This window comes from Corythoichthys intestinalis, chromosome 2 (assembly GCF_030265065.1).
Source record: "Corythoichthys intestinalis isolate RoL2023-P3 chromosome 2, ASM3026506v1, whole genome shotgun sequence".
In the NCBI taxonomy this organism is placed as follows: Eukaryota; Metazoa; Chordata; class Actinopteri; order Syngnathiformes; family Syngnathidae; genus Corythoichthys; species Corythoichthys intestinalis.
Window position 1 is genome coordinate 7279337 of NC_080396.1, and position 17809 is coordinate 7297145.

General features: G+C 37.8%; 1 protein-coding gene across 1 annotated transcript in view; it reads left to right on the plus strand.

Moving 5' to 3' along the window:
• The first annotated feature begins 1565 nt into the window (after window positions 1-1565).
• The window catches only part of mgat5 (alpha-1,6-mannosylglycoprotein 6-beta-N-acetylglucosaminyltransferase), a 148536-nt gene continuing 132292 nt past the window's right edge, over window positions 1566-17809 (plus strand). The window contains exon 1 of the mRNA XM_057855988.1: window positions 1566-1728. The gene's annotated coding sequence lies outside the window, so the exon portion shown is untranslated. The remainder of the gene's footprint in view (window positions 1729-17809) is intronic.

Here is a 17809-nt window from a genome sequence, read left to right on the forward strand (position 1 = left end):
CCTTTCAAAATATATATAAAAGAAATTATGAAAAAAATTAAAACGTTGATGTGATTTATTTATTTATTTATTTTTACGTATTTTGATTATTTAATTTGTAAATTAAAATATATATATTCCCATGATTTTTTTGTCTTTGATTGAAAATGTTTTTTTTTTGTTTGTTTTTTTTTGTTTGTTTTATCGAAGCATTAAATTATTTCGATACAAATGTCCAACCCATAATATAGCCCAAACACAAAAATGATTGCTTCAATCAAAGAAAACTTTTGCAACGAAAAATTAAGGGTTCAAATGCCAATTTTTCAATCGCAAATATTTTTTCCCATTCAAAAACTTTTTCCATGATTGAAATTTTTCTTTCTTTTTTTTTTTTGATTGAAGTGAGTTTTCTTTTTGAAAATATATTTTTTTGAAGCAACTTATTTTTTGATTGAATAATAAAGACGCAAATGTCCTAGCTAAAATGTGGCCCAAACACAAATCAACATTACTTAGATCAAAAAAGTTGCTTGAATAAAAAAAACTTGACTTCAATAAAAAAAAAAAAAAAAAAAAAAGAAAACAGCTTTCACATGCATGTTTTTGAGTTTCAAATTATTTTTACATTCAAAAACTTTTTTTTTTTTTTGATTGTAGAGACTTTTATGGGGTTGAAAATATATATTTTGATTGAAGCAACTTTTTTTTTTATTGAAGCACCTTTTTTTTTCTGATTGAATAATAAAGACACAAATCTACCTCCATATGGCTCCGCCCAGGGATACAATTTTTGACTGGGGTAACTACAATGGCACGACACCGGTGGGCGTACCATATTCAATGGATGACGATCTTGGCGAAAAGTATTGCAGAAGCATCCTGATTTTAGAATTCCCCTGATAAAAATGATTTTAAAAAAAACAAAACAAAAAAAACGTATTATTATAACGTATTTCAACGTATTATTATAAATATTCTTGTAAGTTAATTTTATTGCTGACACTGCGTTTTGGGGACTGTCTAAGGTGCTCGAAAAATAATTTCGACCCATCGCCTATGATGGGCATGTAAGTACGGAAGTGTCTAAGTGTGCGTACTCTCTTCTTTTTAAAACTATGCACATTTAAATGTCGTTGTACCTGTGCAATGACAATAAATACATTATATTCTATTGAAAATAATATTTTAAAAAAAACCACACACGCACACGAAAAACAAACAAACAAACAAAAACGATAGTGGCGACCCTCGTGAGGATAAATCCTTGATTTCGAGTGCAAGTGTCCACTTTCATCTGCAGTGCAGGTTGTAGTTGTTATCCCGACCAGAAGATGGCAGTAAAAACAAAACATTCATTGAAAGGCTTCTCAGGGAGCGTCTTGCGTTTTTGTCCCATTATTGTGTTGGAAATTGCATGACCAACGGAATCATTGTACATGATAATTCCATCAAAAAATACATAGAATTTTAAAAAGTAAATTTCTGGCAAAAATATTTAAATGAATAAAGTAATTATCGATATTTAACTTGGTTTTACGCTTGAGCAGTAGGTTACATTTTGCAGACGGTTCCTTATATCGATTTTTGCTAGTGGGCAGAGCAAGTCGAGAGGCTCGTGCGCTGTATCTGGAATTACAACCCAGGCAGCCAGTTCACGCAGTTTTTCTCCTTTCTTCATGGATATTTAGTCCATTTCCGATTGAGCCGCCGTGTAACTGCCTCCCAGCGCAAAGTGACATAAATGAGGTAAGTTCGCGACACTGGACGCACGGCGTAGCCGCTCCTCTGCTGGTTCTGCTTTTGTTGACTTGTCATTGCGGGGGTTCTTGTTTCGTCATGGACTGAGTGGTGGTCGACTGAAGCCAATTTCAGTCCTAAACGTTGCCGCTGTCTCGGTAGACCACTGGCTGTTGCAGGCACGCCTTTACAGTAACGAGCCGCAAACGGAACTAAAAGGTGGCTAACACGCACCGTCGAGCTAAGGTTAACACTAGCTGGTTTTTACTGTCAGTCGGATTCTTTTATTTGGCGTCTCTTTGTTTTTACACAGCAGGTGTAATCTCTAGTGTAGCACATTTGCAGTACAGTACATGTACGTATTCCCCCAGTCACCCGCAGTAGCATCTTGTCGCAGCAAACACTGTATGACAACACGAAGCTCGTGTCATTGCCGTTCACGGTCTGAGTAGCCTTATTTTTTGTTTTAAATCCTGGTAACCAAGCGAATTGTTATGTTATTTGACACTTGACTTGGTGCTCTTGTCCTATACAGTGTTTGTTCTGTTATTTACATTCTTTCATAACATAAAACCGATCCTCTGGGGTTGTGGCAACCATTGACCATTGCATACCTGTCAACCCGAGGCCAGTGGCAATCTCATAAATAGTGACGTATGCCCTTACAAATTGGTGAATAATCTTACAACGTTTTATATAGCGCGCAATATGAAACAAAAATAAAACTCAAATTTTAAAATAATATGAATTTATTGGTAATATTGTCTCGTGCTGCAACGATTACCGTATTTTTCGGACTATAAGTCGCATTTTTTTTTTCATATTTTGGCTGGGGGTGCGACTTATACTCAGGAGCGACTTATGTGTGAAATTATTAACACATTATGTTATCATTTTACATGTTATTGTGGTGTTTTGGAGTGACACTGATGGTTTGGTAAACTTTTTAGTAGAGCTGAAACGAATACTCGAGCAACTCGAGTAACTCGAGTTTAAAAACTGATCCGAGTAATTTTATTCACCTCGAGTAATCGTTTATTTTGACAGCTGTAAGCATCACGTTTTGCTCGGACTACTTTTAATGCGGGACAACGCGCTGATGTCACGTGCGTAGAGGAAGAAGCAAAAAAAAAAAAAACTTACTGCAGCCGACAACCGCTACAAACGACGCCGACGTTGCTAAATACTAGCCCGCACATGCTACGTTAGTTGCAGCTAGCGTCTGATGAGTCTCATAGAGATCACATGTATGTTGAACTAGATGCATAATGACAGACTAGGCCGCGTCTGGGCAGCGTTAGCAAACAGCCGCCATCTTAAAGCAGTGGAGCGCTAAGCGCTAATAAAGAGCGCTAAGCGCTAATATATAAGATTAACGTTACTGTCACTACTAGCTCATCTTACGTTAGCCCTGCGGAGGGCTAGGTTTCAATTAATTAAGACCACTTTCGATGCGTGGCTAACGTGTCTTACATACAGGCTTTAACATAACATAACATAACATAACATAACATAACATAACATAACATAACATAACATAACATAACATAACATAACATAACATAACATAACATAACATAACATAACATAACATAACGTTGTGGAGTGATGAGGGTGTCAAATAAAAACTCAATAATGCTAACAATCAATTTTAGCTCAGTAGTCATTGCTGGATAAAACACCAAGTAGCACTAGTCCCTAATGTGCTCCAATACAGCCTGTATCATACATTTATTTTGAACACTGCAAAAACTCAAAGTCTTAGTTTAAACTTAAAACTTAACTAGAACTTAAAATTGGCTTGACACAAATAGAAATTCGATTGAAAAACGTGGGGAAAAATCCTAACTTTTAAGTGATGTGTGTTATCAAGCGTAAAGGCATTTTTAGGTGTGTAAATTGTAGTTACATCTGAGACGCAATTGTGGGCTGTTTTCAACAATATACATCAAAAATAAAGACATTGAGTGACTGAAAATGATAAAATGTCTTGTTTTCTCATGTATATCTATAATTGCTCTTCACCTAAAAATAAATTTGTTTGATCCGATTACTCGATTAATCGATAGAATTTTCAGTCGATTACTCGATTGCTAAAATATTCCATAATAATAGGGCTGCAGCCCTACTTTTTAGCATGTTCTTGCTATAGTTATCTGAATAAGTCAATAGCTATGGCCACGTTCGCGTTCAGCCTTTTGCAATGTGTGTTCAATTGTATTATTGACTTTTTTTATATTGAAATGCATGCTTTTAGTTTGTGGCGCTTTCACGCCCACGTGGGGGCGCACTCGCACTTGTTTACGTGAAAAAGAGCTCTCACACGCCAGAAGAAGACGGACAGCTACGTAGGTGTGAGTGAGTGGGCGAGTTAGCGAGAGAGAGACATGGCTGCGAACCTACGTTCATTGTTTATGCTTTCAAAATATCTCTACAGAGGCAAAGCCTGCGTGTATCATCTTTTCTGTTGTTGTTGTGTGTTTTCCACTCGCGATCGGACACTTAGAGCCAGTTGTGTGGTTGTTTGAACGATTTGCTAATGCTAGCGAACGCATGCCAACCGTTTAATGTCATTGCTCTAAGAGCACCTAGTTATCATTTCTTTACGTTGATGCGAACCTGTTTGGTATCAAGCACCAAATTGATTCAGCACATTATACGGACGTCCAGCATCGTCATTTGGGAGTTCGCTGTATAGCTGGGACCGAGCCGTAGCGTCCTGGTAAGGACAGTATATTCTCATTTCGTTGTTCATGCACTGTACACTGTACATTTATTCAGCATGTAGTTCTCTATTGCATTTTTATTAGGGCTGTCAAACGATTAAAATTTTTAATCGAGTTAATTACAGCTTAAAAATTAATTAATCGTAATTAATCGCAATTAATCGCAATTCAAGCCATTTATAAAATATGCCATATTTTTCTGTAAATTATATATATATTCTGTAAAATAAATTGTTGGAATGGAAAGATAAGACACAAGATGGATATATACATTCAACATACGGTACGTAAGGACTGTAGTGGGCATTTCACTCTACTGTCATTTAAATCTGTCTATGCTGTCCTCACTCCGAAGCGTCTACATTTTCCAAAGCTAGACAGCTAGTGAACGACGCCATAATAATCAGACTTCCTTCTTTTTCATCTGATTTATTAATAAAATGGCCTCAAACCATTGTCCTCTTTAGACCGTCGTAAAACTACAAAAAAACAAGTACACAAGCATTGCATTAGCAACAACGTTAGCTTAGCATGCTATACAGGTTCACAAAACATAAACAAAAAGCGTCTCATACAAAAAATATAACATTTCGCTTACTAACATAATATGTACATTATTTACAACAACCATACTTACGGACAAATCTTGTCCAAGGATCATATAAGCACAACATTACAACGTAGGCGTCAGCCCCGAGACGTCCTGCAGCCATATTGAACTGGCAAGACAACAATAAACCATGTCGCAAAGCTACCACAAGAGTTCGCTGTTAGACAGCACAAAAAGCCTTGCTGTAAAACTTACCAAAAGGCAGGATACTGTCTGAGCGGGACATGTGCGTTAATTGCGTCAAATATTTTAACGTGATTAATTTAAAAAATTAATTACCGTGCGTTAACGCGATAATTTTGACAGCCCTAATTTTTATATTAAATTGCCTTTCAAGATGCTATATCTGTTCTATGTGTTGGATTTTATCAAGTAAATTTCCCCCAAAAATGCGACTTATACTCCGGTGCGACTTATATATGTTTTTTTTCTCTTTGTTGGGCATTTTATGGCTGGTGCGACTTATACTCAGGTGCGACTTGTAGTCCGAAAAATACGGTAATCGATTAACTCGAGTATTCGATTAGGAAATAAAAATTCAAATTAAATTTTGCTGCTTCGAGTATTCGTTTAATTATAGTGGCGTTGTAATGGTTTGTTTTAAAAGTGTTTGCATTTAGTTGTATTGATTTGGGTGGATACACTGCCCTCTAGTGGAGAGGTTGCGCTAGACTTTTTCGTTGTCTGTCATTTTGACTGACAGTGTCATAAAAATCCGGTCATAATCTATTTTTACCCGTCACTTACATTTTAAAAATGATAATAATTAGAGGTGTGCAAATTTCCGATTCTTAGATTATTCGCGATTCGGCCGTGGAAGATTCGAGAACGATTCACAAACATCCAAATTCCGATTATTGAAATATGCCAAGTAAAGCGGAAATACAACACACTCAGCGCGCCGCGAGGTTAATGAGGAGCGGAGCGAGAGTAGCTAAACATCATGCTTGTCATTACCCGGCTCCTCGGGTAATGACAAGCATGATGATGACATGCACGTCACCTTATACTGGACTGTCTCAGGAAATTAGAATACACAATATTATAATTTTCTGAGACAGTCCTGTACATGAATCCACCATTTAAAGCAGGGGTGTCCAAACTTTTTGCAAAGGGGACCAGATTTGGCGTGGTAAAAATGTGGGGGGCCGACCTTGGCTGACGTCCTTTACATAGAACAATATACACGACTGTCTCAGAAAATTAGAATATTGTGTATTCTAATTTCCTGAGACAGTCCAGTATATCTTGGAAGCTATTCAAACCGTTTTTATAGCTTATTGTATCAAAATGGCAGTCATAACAGTTTGTGTAGTAAACTAAATGGAAAGTGGTTCTCAAATATGTCATCAAAATAATACATTTCAATTAAAAAATCAATTACTAGTACATTGCAAAACTTTCTTACCTCAAGTGATGCTCCATAGAAATCCGGTGTCCAATTAGTCACCAGCTGCCAGTGAACCTTATTTTATTAGACAATTCTTGCATACAGCAAAGTCCTTGTTCACCTTACTTCCTTTATTGTTGGTGTAAAATCCAAAGTGTGTCCACCTGTGTGATTTTCAGCAATATTTTTCTCAATTTTTCCTCCACCGTTCTCACGAAGCTTTTTTATTTTTTTCAACCCACTTGGGGCCTTTGTTCTTCTCTAAGTGACTTGTGCGCACTTTACCTTCACCGCCACTGTTGAGCGCCCCTAGTGGACCGCCAAGGAATTGCTCAACATTGAGCAGTTTACAGCATCCATACTCCATTGTATGGCCAATATGTAATATAAAAGTATCGATACTTGGCGGGAGCATATCGATAACCGATCGGGTTGCAAAATATTGCGATATATCGCTGTATCGAGATATTGTCACACTCTTTATATATATATATATATATTTTTTTTAAATAAGATCTAAAGGTTTTTTGAGTGAAAGCAGTGAATTAGTCTTTTTTTTAAAAAAAATTTCAGTTACATCTGAGATGCAATTGTTGGCTGTTTTCAACAACATACATCGAAAATAAAGACATTGATTGACTGAAAATGGTTCAAGATTAGATGAAATGTCTTGTTTTCTCATGTATATTTATAATTGCTCTTCACCTAAAAATATATTTGTTTTATCCGATTACTCGATTAATCGATAGAATTTTCTGTCGATTATTCGATTACTAAAATATTCAATAGCTGCAGCCCTACTTATGAGCATGTGTGTGTTTAATGAGTGTGCGCTATTATGTTTTATGAGAAGGAGCTTCAAGCCGCCAAACGTTTCGGCTGCAGGCTGGATAGCGTGCTAATGCAGAGAGTAATGAACATCCAGAGGTGAACAGCCATCACCACCACTCCTGGTTTCACAAAGTGCTCTTTCAGCTGCATTTTCCCCCAAGCCTTTGGGATTACAAATCCTGTGGAAAAGGAGCTTTACTTCAGTGGCGAGCCTCACTGGCAAGAAATCATAGAACGTTGTGTGTTTTAGGTTGGGCTGGGTTGGAAAGGTGAAAAGAGCAGTATGGTAAGAGGTGGGCCAGAATTGATGGAATCTAGTCATGAACGTAATACCTGTTCATTCTATAATATAGACGCACCAATTTTTTTCACTTTAAGCCTAAAATGCAACATTTTTTTCTGTTGTTGTTGCTGCTGTTGTAGCTTCAAACGAAGTCACTGATGCCTTGAATAAATTCATGTGTGTCATTTAAAAATGTTATGATTGCCAGCGCCTTTGTGGTGCAAAGGTTCAGAAGAGCTATACAATTCAGGAGAAAGAATTTTATAGGAACACATTTTTGTGATGCTAATTCAAAATGATAGCATGTGGCAAGAACAATCGTATTTCAATTGAGGTGGTGGGCACTAGTGCTGCAATGATTAATCGATTAAACTCGAGTATTCGATGAGAAAAAAATATTCGAATTAAATTTTGTTGCTTCGAGTATTCGTTTAATTAAAGTGGCATTGTAATGGTTTATTTTTGCAAGTGTTTGCATTCAGTTTTATTGATTAGGGTGGATACATTGCCCTCTGGACTGCCTCAATTCACATGGCTGAATCCAACTGCTGCCTGTTAAGACCAAAGTAAGCTAAGTTTTTATTTGAGCTAATATTTTTTAATGCATTCATAATTTAGTTTATAGGTATATTCAATCGTTTTTGTGGGAATATGTGAAAAATTTGTTCAGAGCATTGTAAAACGAAAAACTTTAGCATTTTACAGCACTTAAGGTAGCGAACTTTTTCTAAGTAAGCTAGCCAATTTTTTTTCTTCTACATAGAGCCTCATTAAAAAAAAAAATTGTACCGTTTGAGGCTCAGCTCATGTATTTGAATTATTCAGGTTCCTTATCCGATAACTCGATTATTCGAACTAACTAGTTCATCGATTAATCAACTACTAAAATATTCGATAGCTGCAGCCCTAGTGGGCACATTTGAGCACTTATTAAATTTGAAATAAAATCATATTCAACTTGGCTGCAAACTAGAGTTTTACTATGAGTTTCATTTTTGACATACAGTGGGGCAAATAAGTATTAGTCAACCACCAATTGTGCAAGTTCTCCTACTTGAAAAGATTAGAGAAGCCTGTAATCGTCAACATGGGTTAACCTCAACCATGAGAGACAGAATGTTGAAAAAATAAATAAATAAAAAAATAATTTATTTGCAAATTAGAGTGGAAAATAAGTATTTGGTCACCGACAAACAAGATTTCTGGCTGTCAAAGAGGTCTAACTTCTTCTAACGAGGTCTAACAAAGCTCCACTCGTTACCTGTATTAATGGCGCCTGTTTTAACTCATTATCGGTATTAAAGACACCTGTCCAAAATCTCAGTCAGTCACACTCCAAACTCCACTTTGGCCAGGACCAAAAAGCTGTCGAAGGACATCAGAGACATCATAGTAGACCTGCACCAGGCTTGGAAGACTGAATCTGCAATAGGTAAAACGCTTGGTGTAAAGAAATCAACTGTGTGAGCCATTATTAGAAAATGGAAACATACAAGACCACTGATAATTTCCCTCGATCTGGGCTCCATGCAAGATCTCTCCCCGTGGCGTCAAAATGATAAGAAGAATGGTGAGCAAAAATCCCAGAACCACACGGGGGGACCTAGTGAATGACCTACAGAGAGCTGGGACCACAGTAACAAAGGCTACTATCAGTAACACAATGCGCCGCCAGGAACTCAAATCCTGCACTGCCAGACGTGTCCCCCTGCTGAAGCCAGTACACGTCGAGGCCCGTCTGCGGTTTGCTAGAGAGCATTTGGATGATCCAGAAGAGGACTGGGATAATGTGTTATGGTCAGATGAAACCAAAAGAGAACTTTTTGGAAGAAACGCAGGTTCTCGTGTTTGGAGGAGAAAGAATACTGAATTGCATCCGAAGAACACCATACCCACTGTGAAGCTTGGGGGTGCAAACATCATGCTTTGGGGCTGCTTTTCTGCAAAGGGACCAGGACGACTGATCTGTGTAAAGGAAAGAATGAATGGGGCCATGTATCGAGAGATTTTGAGTGAAAATCTCCTTCCGTCAGCAAGGGCATTGAAGATGAGACGTGGCTGGGTCTTTCAGCATGACAATGATCCCAAACCCACGGACTGGAATTTAGGGAAACCGAAGCAAAAACTGGAATGGATTATGTAAATCGGTGCGTTGGAAAACCCGGACCGGACTTTCAAAAAAAAAACTGGATCGGAAGTCCGGATCGGAATTTTTTCGTGTCAGCCGATCCGATACTGATGCGCATTTTTTTGCCCATATCGGTGTCCGATCCAAATATCGGATCGGGACATCTCTAGAAAAAAATAAAGAGTTTATATGGTTTACCTTTACAGGTTATTGGTCAAAAACTTGTTTTCTTCACCAGTGGCGGAGTTTGACTTTTATCCTTGGGGTGGCCAGGGGTTGGCCAAGATAATTTCAAGGGGTCCACAGTATTTTTTTTTTCCCCCTGACCGATAAAATGATCAGTCTCTAAATATTGTAATGTACTTCTAAAGCACGCACAAGATATCATTTCTCTGTATAATTTAATGTTTCTTAATAGGGATGTCCCGATTCGATCATGTGATCGGAAATTTTTCAGAGAATTGGAAAGGAACAGGTTTTTAAAAAAATTAGGGCTGCAGCTATTGAATATTTTAGTAATCGAGTAATCGACTGAAAATTCTATCGATCAATCGAGTAATCGGATAAAACATATTTTTTTTAGGTAAAGACCAATTATAAATATAGATGAGAAAACAAGACATTTCATCTAATATTGAACCATTTTCAGTCAATCAATGTCTTTACTTTCAAAAAAACTGGATCGGAAGTCTGGATCGGAATTTTTTCGTGTCAGCCGATACGATACTGATGCGCATTTTTTTGCCCATATTGGCGATCGGATCGGGACATCTCTAGTTAAGACCAACATAAGCCAAGTTTTTGTTTTGAGCTAATGTTTTTTTTGTTTTTTGACTAGTTTTAAGGAGGTGTGTTTTGCAGTGTATTAATGTTATATATGTTGGGAATGGCTTACTTTTAAAGGCATTTTTGTGCAACTTAGGTATTTACTCTTTAAGTAATTGTTGCCAAAAGTTTACCGTTACACAATGTCAGACAATCTGTCATTATTTAGATGTTTGAATTGACGACTTGTTCATATTTTATGTTGAAAGAGCAATAAATTATATTTTTGCACAGTAATATTTTCTTTTGTGTATACTTTAAAATTTTACATAAATTTTTTAATAGAATTATCAGCTTGACATTATCGGTTATCGGTTGGAATGAGGAGGAAATTATCGGTTATCGGTATCGGTTGAAAAATGTATTATCGTGCATCACTAATATATATATATAAAAAACAAACATATTTCTTACCCAAAAATATAATTACGCTTGATTAGGCCTGTCGAGATAACAAATTTTAGTGGGCAATAAATTCTTTTTATTATTATTTATTTTATTTATTTATTTATTTATTTTACCAATTTACAATAACACAGTAAGAATACAGTATATATTAATAATACTAAGTAATATTAAGTACACCCAATTAAACGCAATAAACGTTTACTCTTAAATTCAAAAATACTTTTTAAGAAATCCCAACAAAAACAATAGACCATGCCTCTTTTAACTAAAAGACAACAATATCAATACCGTACAGAAACAGAGAATAAATAAAAAGACTTTTTTAAGGAAAGATAAAATTGCACTTAACTTATAACTTAAGCATATAGGCACAGAGGTATAAAGATGTACTAACACAAACAATTGCACTTAATCAACAACAGAGAAAAAGATTAATCAAGTAGCAGTAACAAAAATTTGGCTTCACTAAGGCTAGGTCCATACTGCAGGTCTTAATGCACAAATACGATTTTTTGTCATGTCTGGTTTTTAGACTGCCTTTGTCAGTGACGTGTGGTCAGGGGAGGCAGGTGAGGCAGAGCCTCACCTGTCATCATGACAAAAAAAATTATTATAGATTCAAATTTATATTAATATTTGTCCATTGCTCTTTATGTATGACTAATTTCAAACATTTGTTATAGTCAAAATCGCTGAATTTGCCTATTTCCTGTTCAAATAACGAAATGAAACGAGAGGTGCGGCAGCAACGAGTAAAGCCTCACCTCTGATTGCGCAATCCATAACGAACTGGGTTGATACATGGAATTGGAGCGTGTTGGTTGCCGTACATCTGCATGTCGCCATTATAATGTTTCCAGATACGTTTATTTGACCTGATTTTCCACAGTCTGGCTAATGTCTTTAACCCTTAAAGTTTAATGTTTGTTAGCAACATATTTAGTTTTGCTGATGGGAAATAAAACCGCAGTGAAAAGGCACAGGTTGCGGCAGATAGTACTCTGCCGCACTGAAAGGGGGCGTACGTGAAACTGTACTTTCCGTCAAAAGTGGACGCGATTAACAACACCGGAGCTAGAAGGTTTGCTTCAAACTACGGGATAGAAGATAACTCGCGCTTTTCAAACGGACTGGTACACCCGAAAAGACTGACTATGTGGCTGTCCTTCAAAAAATCGTCTTTGCTGCTTTCCCTCCCTTTTCTTCTCAACTTGTGCCAATGTTTGGACTAACACGAGATATTGTGACATTAAAAAACTACCACGAAGCCTCAGCAAACATGAGAGCTCGACCACTCACATTTAAAGCCAGATTGCTTTAAAAACTTTTGGAAGCTCAAGGATCGATTTGGCTTTGACGAACAGCGGAAGCTCAACGACAACGCCAAGGTAAAGGAAAACCGAAAGAGTTTGAAAGACGTCATTAATGCAACCCGCATCCTAGCTAAACAGGAGTTAACATTTCGTGGTAACGATGAGCATATATGCTCTTCTAAACGTGGCATATATGTAGAACGATTACATGGTTTATCTGAGAAAGATGAAAGGTTAGCTAGACATTTGGACACATCCATTGTGTTTTCTGGCTTGTCAAATAGAACACAGAACGATCTAATTGAAGCAATCCTCTCCATTGAGGCGGAGAGATTTTTTAAAGTAAAGGAAAATAAGGAGGACTTTTACAAAAAGGGCGTAGGTTTGCATAGGGACGGTAGGGAGATAACACTACCAACTTTTCAGGATGCTAAATTTGTCCCCACCAACGTTTAAGCAATCTTACCTTTTTTGCATGATCTAATGTTCAGTTATATAGAGAACTTAGATCTTTCAATAGTTCCATATGTTGTAAGGATAGAATTGACCCTACCATTATTAAGTGAATTATTTTCATTATGTTTATGCTAATAAAAACCAGACATTTATTCAGGAAGTTTTCAAAATGTTTCTTTAGTATTTTTTTAAAACAATGGTTTGAATCGAACAGTGTATCATCTGAACCAATGCACGTAAAAGTTATTATCAGTAGATAAGGATTTATTTTGCATTGATCATTTTGCCTATTAATTAAGTAGGTTCATATACATGAGAAATGTGGCCCTTTGCCCCCTTCATCCAATCTGTTTGGTCTTATTAATGTCCCGTCCCCAGCAAAAAGTGTACCTACATGCAGGTTATGCTGTTATATCGTCCCTACGAATGTTGAGGCCAAACCTATGCCCTTCCGAAGTAACGGCGGTTTTTGTGGTGAAGGACAGGCGCAAGACCACAAACAGTTTTCATTTCAATCTTATTAAAAAAAAAAAAAAAAAAAAGAGCTTAGACTAAGTAATACAATACAATATTTAAAAACTAAATTTTGGACTTAAATAAAATATTCTTTGTTTTTCTTTTCACACTTTTTGTTTAGCAATCTGTAATAAGTTGATTAAAGTATCAGAATTAAACGTTTTAAAAAACAACTGAACATTTCACTAAAGGTCAGAATTGAATTCTGTGGTTTTGTGCACCACTCTTTACTCTCATTTATGTTGCATGAATTATAGAATTGCGACAGCCAACACATTGAGGGTGTAGAGCAAATGCATGTTATTTTCTTACTTTTACGTATCGATAGTATGTACCGTGTGTGCGTGTTTTGTGAAGAATGCTGATGAGATATGAAATAACCAGTAGCCAATTGAATAAGCTACCCTTTTTGGTTTATATACAGTGCCTTGCAAAAGTGTTCGGCCCCCTTGAATCTTGCAACCTTTTGCCACATTTCAGGCTTCAAACATAAAGATATGAAATTTAATTTTTTTGTCAAGAATCAACAACAAGTGGGACACAATCGTGAAGTGGAACAACATTTATTGGATAATTTAAACTTTTTTAACAAATAAAAAACTTGAAAAGTGGGGCGTGCAATATCATTCGGCCCCTTTACTTTCAGTGCAGCTAACTCACTCCAGAAGTTCAGTGAGGATCTCTGAATGATCCAATGTTGTCCTAAATGACCGATGATGATAAATAGAATCCACCTGTGTGTAATCAAGTCTCCGTATAAATGCACCTGCTCTGTGATAGTCTCAGGGTTCTGTTTAAAGTGCAGAGAGCATTATGAAAACCAAGGAACACACCAGGCAGGTCCGAGATAATGTGGTGGAGAAGTTTAAAGCCGGATTTGGATACAAAAAGATTTCCCAAGCTTTAAACATCTCAAGGAGCACTGTGCAAGCCATCATATTGAAATGGAAGGAGCATCAGACCACTGCAAATCTACCAAGACCCGGCCGTCCTTCCAAACTTTCTTCTCAAACAAGGAGAAAACTGATCAGAGATGCAGCCAAGAGGCCCATGATCGCTCTGGATGAACTGCAGAGATCTACAGCTGAGGTGGGAGAGTCTGTCCATAGGACAACAATCAGTCGTACACTGCACAAATCTGGCCTTTATGGAAGAGTGGCAAGAAGAAAGCCATTTCTCAAAGATATCCATAAAAAGTCTCGTTTAAAGTTTGCCACCAGCTACCTGGGAGACACACCAAACATGTGGAAGAAGGTGGTCTGGTCAGATGAAACCAAAATTGAACTTTTTGGCCACAATGCAAAACGATATGTTTGGCGTAAAAGCAACACAGCTCATCACCCTGAACACACCACCCCCACTGTCAAACATGGTGGTGGCAGCATCATGGTTTGGGCCTGCTTTTCTTCAGCAGGGACAGGGAAGATGGTTAAAATTGACGCGAAGATGGATGCAGCCAAATACAGGAACATTCTGGAAGAAAACCTGTTGGTATCTGCACAAGACCTGAGACTGGGACTGAGATTTATCTTCCAACAGGACAATGATCCAAAACATAAAGCCAAATCTACAATGGAATGGTTCAAAAATAAACGTATCCAGGTGTTAGAATGGCCAAGTCAAAGTCCAGACCTGAATCCAATCGAGAATCTGTGGAGAGAGCTGAAGACTGCTGTTCACAAACACTCTCCATCCAACCTCACTGAGCTCGAGCTGTTTTGCAAGGAAGAATGGGCAAGAATGTCAGTCTCTCGATGTGCAAAACTGATAGAAACGTACCCCAAGCGACTTGCAGCTGTAATTGGAGCCAAAGGTGGCGCTACAAAGTATTAACGCAAGGGGGCCGAATAATATTGCACGCCCCACTTTTCAGTTTTTTATTTGTTAAAAAAGTTGAAATTATCCAATAAATTTTGTTCCACTTCACGATTGTGTCCCACTTGTTGTTGATTCTTGACAAAATATTAAAATTTTATATCTTTATGTTTGAAGCCTGAAATGTGGCGAAAGGTTGCGAGTTTCAAGGGGCCGAATACTTTTGCAAGGCATTGTATTTGGAAATCTGACACTAAAGGAGTCAGTGCCTCACCAACCATGAACCTCACCGCACGTCACTGGCCTTTGTCCATGGAGCCCGTTCAAGTATCACGCATACGCACGAATTCGCAGTCCGAGATGCGCTCAGCAAAGTGACCGCATGCGCAGAAGCATCCAAATTACACATGCTAGCTGTATGTCATTCCAGGGCGATCAAATTTTGATTTCCAAAAAGATGACACAAATAACACACATTAATAATCCCCGTTTAGTCCTTTATTCAAAGTTTATATGGACTGATAGAACGCATGCACGTACGCACATAAGCTTTGACTTGTGTGCGTGACATGACGTGGGTGTGTCAATTTGCCCCGTCTTGGCCATGTAAGCAATACTGAAATATTGCTCATTCAGCGCATAGAATTAAAATTGAAAATGGTCAGGCTCATAATTTTCTTCATTTATTTCTATCCTAAGTGACCCAGATCGGATTTGAAATGGCCCTGTTCTATGCGACTTGTCACGTGGAGACAGTCAAGTTAATGCCTCACTCGAGTCGGAAAAACACGAAAAAATCGGATTCATGCATTAAGACCTGTATTATGAACGTACCCCGCTAGGTTCAAATGTGTAAAAGGAACATACCCAGAAGTCAATAAAACAGAGGGACTACTCATCACAGCATATTGCGCTGCTGGTAACAAGGAAGCCGAACTTTTAACAGCACGTCCGCCGCACATCTGCACGCACGCACGCATGTGAGGCGATAAATCGAAGCCGGAAAAATACCGCCTTCATTTTCATTTCCCGTGCGATAGATGGAATTATTGCATATTGCGACAGGCTTACGCTTGATAACACACATCACTTGAAAGCTACGTGTTTTTCCCACATGTTTCAATTGAATTTCCATTTGTGTCAAGTAAGGGTGTCAACAATAATCGATGCGGCGATGCTTCCCGATGCGGGGCATGGACGATTCGATTCGATGCGGGCAACAAGCCGAATCGATTCAGCGCATTTTAAAATATATTAGTACGTTCAAAAATCTTCCCTGCGCAATTCCGGTGATGCAATGGATTTGGTTTCCCCATTTGTATTATTATTCTCATGTTTAATTTTTTACACACCGCATAACTCTGGTCAAGTTTCCCACCAATTTCGTAGAAGCCAAAATGTCTCCAGATGTCTGCTTTTAATGTGTTGGGTGCATCAATAATCTTTCTCGCTCCCACTTTCTCCGCTTCAGCCATTGTTATGTTATGTCCTATCTCTCTGCTCTCTCGATTAGAGCTTAGTTCGGGCCTAAAAAATCCAGCCCGACCCGACCCGGCCGAGAGTCCGAAATTTTACGTTTTATTTGTAGGCTCGAGCCCGAACCCCCCCCCCCCCCCCCCCCCCCGAGAATGTACGTTTCATTTGTAGGCCCGAGCCGTTTTATTTGTGAGGACTCAGCAGGAGGAGCAAATGCGGGGATGCAATGCATGGTTGCGTTTTGTCTGATCACAACTTGGACGATGCCTATGCGCATAATGATAAATTAAAACCTGTCTTTTGTAAGAAATTCTCCCAGATAAACAAGACTGTAAGATGCATATTCAATAAACATTTATATCGTTTATATTTGTGTGTCTGTTCTATCAGGTGGATAGTTCATGCGTCAATTCATCGGCAAAATGCAATAGACATTTATTTCAATTTCTTCGAGTTGGCAGAAAAAAAACGCAAGTTTTCTTAATGTTTAAATATAGTCTACGTATTTTTATTATAATTATAAATGCATTTACACAATGAAATGAAGCTGGAAAGGTTTGTTAAATATATTTCTGTGTGGGATATAGTGCCTCTCTGACAAGGAGAGGAACAGCAGCATATTCAAAAATAAACTAAAATACTTTAAATAACATTCTTTATTTTAATGACCCGCATCAGAACACACAAAAGAACAACCTGCCTTAAGGAGCACTGAAACAAAATAATGATGTTTTAAGGAACAGCACGAAAAATCAGCTGAATCCTTCGTCCCCATACACAACAGTACGCTGTATAGTGAAGAGGACGTCTTCTACCGTACACGTCACAGCGCCCTCCTCCTCAATGCAAGACCGAAGCCGGAAGTCACTCATTTTCCTGGCGCGGGATTCAAAAAACTAAATAAATATAGCGATCGCTTCCACACACATCCAAGCGGTCCATATCATTCAGGAGCATAAAATACCACGTGTATTATGAAATAAACATGCTTTTTCGTGTCACAGGCACTTTAAAGGATAATGTGACTTTGTATATTGTGACTAAATATTGCCATCTAGTGGATTTTTATGAGCTTTCAGTAAATGATACTGCAGCCATTTAACTTCTGCCCAAATGCATGATGGGAAGTGCAACCATGACTATGCGTAATGGTACGAATTGATATATCTTCTCAGCGTTGGGAAATAAAATAGGGTGTTAAGAAAAAGATTAACTACTTCCCCACATTGCTTCCCATGATATTTCTAATCGTTGAGAGAGGGATTGTAAGGCTTAACCAATTATAAAAAGGCTTCAAAGGCTGCCAAAATTCT